Consider the following 7,466-nt stretch of genomic DNA (forward strand, 5'->3'; position numbering starts at 1 on the left):
TCTCTGCACTCCTCAATCCTGAAGAGTTAACAAAGAATCTCTAAAACTTAGAAAAGGTTTTATAAAATTCAGATCTTTTGAAACATGTTTATACTGGATATTCAGTGCTGGGGTATAGGACCCTGTCTTTGGGAGTCAGATTAAAAAAGACAAAGCCCAATTTATTCTCTTCCATAATGGCATGCTTGATCACTTTTCGTCCCAATTGTGTCAATATAGTCTTTCCTTTGCAATTTTTTCTATCTTTATGTATTATTCAATGAAGATTTTTAGTTTTACCTTTTTTCAGCCTTTACACACTTGAAACCATTACATTAAACTAGGAGAGAAGTTCATGAATTTTTTTTTCCTTCTAATTTGATCTCTTAATCTTTTTTGGATACTGGGCTTCTGTGATTTGAAAGTAAAATCTTAAAGAAAAGAAAAAAAGGCAGTATTTTTATCTCCCTTATTGGTCATATTCATACATTCTCTACCCCTCCAACACACATGATTTAAGAATTGTCATGTCTTTTAAAATGAAATCCAGTTAAAAAGGATTATTTGATACTTTGGACCTCATTTTTCCTTTCCTTTGAAAGAATTCAAATCAGTTCAATAGACATTGTTCTCCCATGCACAATGAAATGTGATAAGCATTAGGAATACCAGGATAAAAACAAACAGTTCTTGTCATCAAGGAGTTTATGTTATATGGTACATGTACTGAGAATATCTTGTAAAAAAAATTGCTTCCCTCTTGTTTTAGGATTCCCACAGATGAAGAGGTCTTAAAAAGGAAATTACAGGCAATTGGAATGGACCTTCTCAAGACTTTTGTTTTAGTTTCTGCATCTGTATCACCTACCACTGTACCTGTCATAAATGAACTAAATTCATATAAAATTTGCCTTGCTTTTCCAAATTTTACCAGGTTTTTTTGGAGCAGATTAAATAGTGTACTTGGAAGAATCAATTACCTATAACTGGATTTAAAAAGGCAAACAGGTAGGTTTAAAAAAAAAAAGCAGAACTGTACATGGAATCAGGCCAGAGAACTCTGCCCTGCACTCCCAGAATCATGACATCTGCCTTGGATATCTTGAGATTCCAGTTCCTAGGGAAGGAGGCTGCTACCCTGCTAAACATGAACCAGGTCAGGATAAAGGAGCACTTCTGTGACATCACCATTGTAGTTGACATCTTCAAGTTCTGGGACCATAGCACAATCATGGTGGCCTATTCCCCATTACTTCATGATCAGTTTCTCTTCAATGTTACTTCAGAGTGACAGGTTTAACTAAAGCAAAGTCTCAGAATTTTGACTGATATCATCCTCTCCTGCTGTGTCAAGACTCTGGAGTTTTCTGTGTACAACATAGTCAACTCATTATCTTCTGCCTCCTATCTCCAAATGGTACATGTGGTAGAGAAATGCAAATACCCTGACTTATTTCCTTGAGCCCAAAATTGGACTGAAAGAACATGAAGTGAGTAAAGGGATTGGATGGACTGATCTCAGCTCCACTAAGTTTCTCTTCCCACCTACTCAAACTCTAAAGGCAGCCCTGTAACCCTAATCAACACTTTCTCCAACTCTTCTTCCCCAACCAATGAAGCTAGAAATCCCCCTAGATGAAAGCCTTGAGATCAAGGTGGAGGAGAAGGAAGAAAATGATGAATTGTCAAGGTAGAATCAATACTGGAGGTGGCACAGAGACTTAAACCTCCTAAATGAATGGAGTGGGGAGCTTTGGTGGGAGACTTGGCCTTAGAGGGCAACCTTAGTCTTGAAGGGAGTCTTGGACAAGGGAAGGGTAGAGGCCTCTTCATCAAGAGGTCAGAGAAATTATCAATGGCCCCCAATGATAGCAGAACACTCTGGGGGAGGTTCAGTTGCTGTTTCCTGGAGTAATTACTCTTGGGCTAGGAGATGAAACCCTAATTGCAATAGCTCTGTCCTAATGTAGGACAGTTTCTGAGAGTTTGGGTTGATATCCAAAAACCTCTGGCAGAGCATTTGCCAGTAGATAACCCACAGAAGAATATCAAGTACCAAATACCTAGAAATATTTCAGGGTGTAGAAAAGCTTAATTTCTACAAGAGGACCAAGCACTTCATTTTTATTTCCTGTAATGTGGTAAGCATTTTAACCATGGCAACAATCTCAACATCACATAGTCACCAAGGTGTTGTCACAGCCCTGTGCTGTTTGTGGTAAGTGCTTCATCCAGAAGTTCACCCTATATAACCATCTCAATGTCTCCTCTGGGCCTTGGTCTTACCATTGTTCTTTCTGTGATGTGTGTTTTGCCTTTAAAGTGATCATTCTATGCATGGCAAGATGAAAGCAAAAAAAAATATGTCTTTGATGTCAGTGTGTCAGTGTTCAATGCCCTCTTCTGCTAACTGGAGGGAGGGAAATTTGGAAAAGATGTGGTGAGTGAGGAGAATACTAGTAGAAGGTGGTAGTGGAGGACCTTCTTTCTGCAAAAGAAGGATGTTCAAAGGGAAAAGGACTTTTCTGTTTCCCAAGAAAGTTAACATAAAATAAAGGTTTTGTTGCTGTTGTTTTTAAGAAATGAATCTTCTCAGGTCTTCCTCTGAGAATAATAATGGATTAGGTATCCATTGGGATTATGAGAAAAGAAAAGCTTCCTGTATGCTAAGTTATCGGGGCCCAGAAGACAGGGATGTTCTTTTCTGAAAGAAATAATCTTATTGGAATGAAAGTGGTGTAGAATATAGGTAGTGAAAAAGGGAATATAGGAAAAGATGATTTTATCATAGTGTATGAAAGCTAGAGAAAAAAAAGAACCATCAACTCAGTTGGGGTAGGGTAGAAGAGAACTACAAGGGAATCTTACCAAAATTATACCACTACTTGGGTTGAAATAGAGCAGAGTGAAGATCTTAAATTCTTGGAGGAGCAACTGTTAGGAAGAGAAGGTTATCAAGCCCAAGGGAAAAATACCAAAGAATTTGTTGTTGCTGTTCTGGTGGTGGTGGTGGAAGTTGTATGTTGAGAAGAAGCAAAGATTGAGGGAATAGGAACAGGGCTTATGTCTCAATGAGAAAAAGAGATAAATGGTGACAGACAAGCAAGCTAATGGGAGATGCAGAGAAGTAGAATAGAAAACAAATAAATAAAAGGAAAAAGAAAGTCAAAAGTCAGTAAGGATTGGGGCAGGGATATGAAGGAAAGAAAAAAATTACTTAGAAAAGGGGTCTTGGGGAGAAGAAGGAGCAGGAGTTCATCTACCCCCAAATTGGTGAGCATGAACTTGATTTCCAAATCTTTGCTGCTACAAAAAATTATGCTATAATTATTCTTGTATGTATAGGTTCTTTTCCATTTTCTTTAATTTCTTTAGGGATACAAATGAATTAGTGGTGTGGCTGGATTAAAGTGTTTGTATATATTTTTAGCTTTGGGGACCTAATTCTGTATTCCAGTATGTTTTTCTTTTCACTCTACTTGAGGCTTTAGGCCTTACCAGATGTATTCCCCCAAAGGTCTAGTGATGAGCACCCCAGCACAATTTTGCTACATAACAACTGATAGTTTTCATGAAGGAATATTTATTTCAATGATATAGCAACACAATTGCACAGCCATTTGTCCCAGTATGTGACTTCTTTATTAGGGAGATGGGTGGAGTGGGTATTGTCTGGATTACTAGAATCCTGAATCTCCATGACTCCTTATATGCAGAATAGAAAAGACTGATCCAAATGGAGAAGGATTAATACATGCTTCTACAGGCCACATGGCCTCAATAGGAGAAAGGTTCCATACTCCTTTGTTTTATAGCATGGGTCTTTCACAAAAAGCTGTTACTGAAGGAGTCACCTCATTCTTGCATATATGAATGCTACAAAATCCCCTTAAATACTAACAGTTCCAACTATGAAGCCAATAAGGAGTGGGAGAAAGATTTCTTCCAACCATCCAGTAGACCAATAAAAAATACTCACACATGTTCATCTTCACAATTATCTATGAAACTCATTCTAGCCTCTCTATGTGTTGGGATGCCATCTCAGATATTTGAAGTACCCATTAAACACACATAATATAGCTACAGTAAATTGGAGGGATTATCATAGGGAAGATAATTGGGGGAGTGAAATTTTAGTTAAAACTTGAACAAAATTTAAAAAGTCAAAATATGGAAATGAGGAAGAGGAGCATTTTAGGCATGTGGTTCACCTAGAGTTAGGGGATTGTAAGTCAGAAACAGATTGAAATATCATGTAACTGGATTGTAAAGAATGTGGAGTAATTAGTAAAATTTATATGTGTGTGTTTAAAATATATTATATATAGGTGTGTGTATACATATTTGTATATATGTATGTATGCTTACATACACAGATATATCTGTCCTTATATATTCTATTTCTGCCTACTTTGCTGCATTGGTTCTTGCAACCTACATCATGGTTCTCTAAAATTCTTCATATTTGCCATTTATTATGGCACGTTGATTTTCTGTTAAACTCACATACTAACAATTTGTTCAACTATTCCCTAATCATTGAGTAGCCATTTTGATTACAAGTTGAGTTTTTTTTCCTACCATAAAAAGTGGTACTTCAAGCATTTTAGAAGGCATGGTAATTTCCTCCCCCTATCTTTTTTACTTCAATGGGTAATATTTCATGTAGTAGGATTATTTGGCCAAATTCTATGATCAGTTTAATGATTTTTGTCATCAAATTCCAAATGGCTTTCCCAAGGAATTGAACCAATGATCATCTCTGCTTACAGTGTATTACTGGTATGTGTCCCTTTTCAAAATCTCTCCAACTTTTTCACTTTCCATTGTTTACCAACTTTTGTGCACATTCCCATTTTAGACTGAATTTTGAGTGAAACTAGAAGAATTTAACACAGAAATTTCATTTTGTACTATTTTGAGCACTTGCTGTCTATTTAAAAACTATTTTAAAAGATCCCATATACCAAAATAATAAGTAGTAGTGAGCTAGGGGAAACGAAATTCCACCTTATCCATTACCAGTTTTGTAAACTCTCTGGACTTCAGGTCAATACCTTTTGAATGCTAGATGATTTTACCTTCTCTTTCAGCTTAAAATCACATGACTAATATTATTTATTTTAATTTTAATGGATCGTATTCCCAGGTGAATGTGATAAAAGAATGAACTATAATGGATGCCCTCTTTAATATGCAAGTTAATGAAAGAACAAATCTATTGGATATTTGTCAGCCCTTTAGAAAAATCCACTGTTTTGGGGGATGGGAATTCTTGGTCAGGAGTGCAATATGGTAGAGGATCCCTGAGGTCCTTTTTTCCAGAGATTTTGAGAATAAAATATAATAAAAAATATAGTTACTGATTATTTATAATTGACATTGGACTAGGCACATTGAGAGAGAGAAGGAAGTATATTTGAGGGGAGGAGGTGGAGCTAAGATGGCAAATTAAAAGCAGGAAATTGCTTGAGCTCTCACCCCCCCAAACCCCTCCAAATATCTATAAAAATTAAGCAAATTTTAGAACTCCATAAGCCACAAAATGACAGAAGAAAACATATTCAGCTGAAGACAGCCTGGCAGGACAACAGGAAGGGCTTATCACACGAGGTGGGGAGTGAAGCATAGTCTTGCTAGGGCCATGCCATTCAAAGAAAGCCTCAGGGGACTGAACCACTCACAGCTGTGGAAGTTTCCAGACTTCTCAACCCACAAATGCAAAAGGCAAAGTAAAATGTCAGTTGGAAAACTCTGTTTGACCTTGATAGAGAAGAGCATGGCCCAGCCCTATCCCTGAGGTGGCCATAACTGTGGTAGCAGCAGCAGTGGTAACAGCAGTGGTGGCTGCTTCTGGAGTTCCAAGCCCCCAGATGGTGGGGGAATCAAACAGCTGATCAGAGAACAATTGCTCTTTCTTTGCTCTACTTTTAGGGCCTAATCTGGGTCACAATCTTCAGTGGTGTTCCTGGGCTGAGGAGGAGAGCAGGCATGGTAGATTTTGTGGTGGCATTGGAAAGGGAATCCTCCTCACAGTTCTGAGGCAGAAAAGAGTGCCTGTATCCCTCACAGACAAGAGAACAGACAGTGGGAGGTATAAACACTCCTCCTTTGGTCATATCACCTTAGAAGAACTGAAAATTCTAAGGTTCCTAGGAAAAACTTTTACAACTGTACAAAACTCAAGAAATTTAGGACAGAGAACTCTCCACTCTGGAAGCAGAGCTCTACTTTGGCAAAGAGTTCAAAAGTCATTTAATTGGCTAGCAAAGTGAGCAAACAAGGGGAAACAAATCAGACTACAAAATCTTTCTTTGGTGACAAAGAAGAACAGATAATACAACCAGAAGAAGACAACTAAGTCAAAACTCCTGTATCAAGACCCTCCAAAAATATGAATTGGTCACAGGCCACAGAGGAGTTCAAAATAATTCTGAAAAGCAAGTAAAAGAAGTAGAGGAAAAATTGAGAAGAGTAATGAGAGTGATGCAAGAAAATCATGAAAAACGAGTCAACAGATTGCTAAAGGAGACCTAAAAAATACTGTAGAAAATAACACCTTAAAAAACAGAATAACTCAAATGAAAAAGCAGATCCAAAGAACTAATGAGGAGAAAACTGCCTTAAAAAACAGAATTGACAAGATGGAAAAGGAAGTTCAAAAGCTTACTGAAGAAAATAATTTCTTCAAAATTAGTATGGAGCAAATGGAAGTTAATGACTTTACAAGAAATCAAGATATAAAATAGATCCAAAAGAATGGAAAAATAGAAGACAATTTGAAATATTTCATTGGAAAAATGACTGACTGGGAAATTGATACAGGAGAGATAATTTAAAAATTATTGGACTACTTGAAAGCTGAGATTAAAAAAAAAAGGAGCCTAGATATCATCTTTCAAGATATTATCAATGAAAGCTGCCCTCATATTCTAGAACCACATGGCAAAATAGAAATTGAAAAAATCCATTGAATACCTCTTGAAAAAGATCCCAATCAAAACAACCCTGAGATTGCATATCTCACCTGTCAGATCGACTAAGATGAAAAAAACAGGAAAATTATAATTTCTGAAGAAGATGTGGAAAAATTGGAACAATAATGCATTGTTGGTGGAGTAGTGAACTGATTAAACCATTTTGAGAGCAATCTGGAACTATGCCCAAAGGGCTATAAATAAGTGCATAGCCTTTGACCCAGCAATACGACTTCTAGGGTTGTTTCCCAAAGAGGTCATAGAAATGGGAAAAGGACCTGTATGTACAAAAATGCTTTCAGCAGCTCTTTTTGTGGTGGTGAAGAACTGGAAATCAAAGGGATGCCCATCAATTGGGGAATGGCTAAATAACTTGTGGTATATGAATGTAATGGAATACTATTGTGCTATAAGGAATGAGCAGCAGATAGGGGTGGAGTTAAGATGGTGGAGTAGAAGCAGGACCTCCCCACTGCTCCACCTTCCACCTTCCCCATGTAAATCCAT

The 7,466-nt window shown here is 37.2% G+C and overlaps 1 pseudogene; it reads left to right on the plus strand.

The window, feature by feature from the left end:
- The first annotated feature begins 1,060 nt into the window (after positions 1 to 1,060).
- LOC138174914 (zinc finger and BTB domain-containing protein 12-like) lies at positions 1,061 to 1,717 on the plus strand (annotated as a pseudogene).
- Positions 1,718 to 7,466: the final 5,749 nt, after the last annotated feature.

This window comes from Petaurus breviceps, unplaced genomic scaffold (assembly GCF_028583685.1).
Source record: "Petaurus breviceps papuanus isolate PSGF00001 unplaced genomic scaffold, PetGlider_PUasm1.0 76, whole genome shotgun sequence".
In the NCBI taxonomy this organism is placed as follows: domain Eukaryota; kingdom Metazoa; phylum Chordata; class Mammalia; order Diprotodontia; family Petauridae; genus Petaurus; species Petaurus breviceps.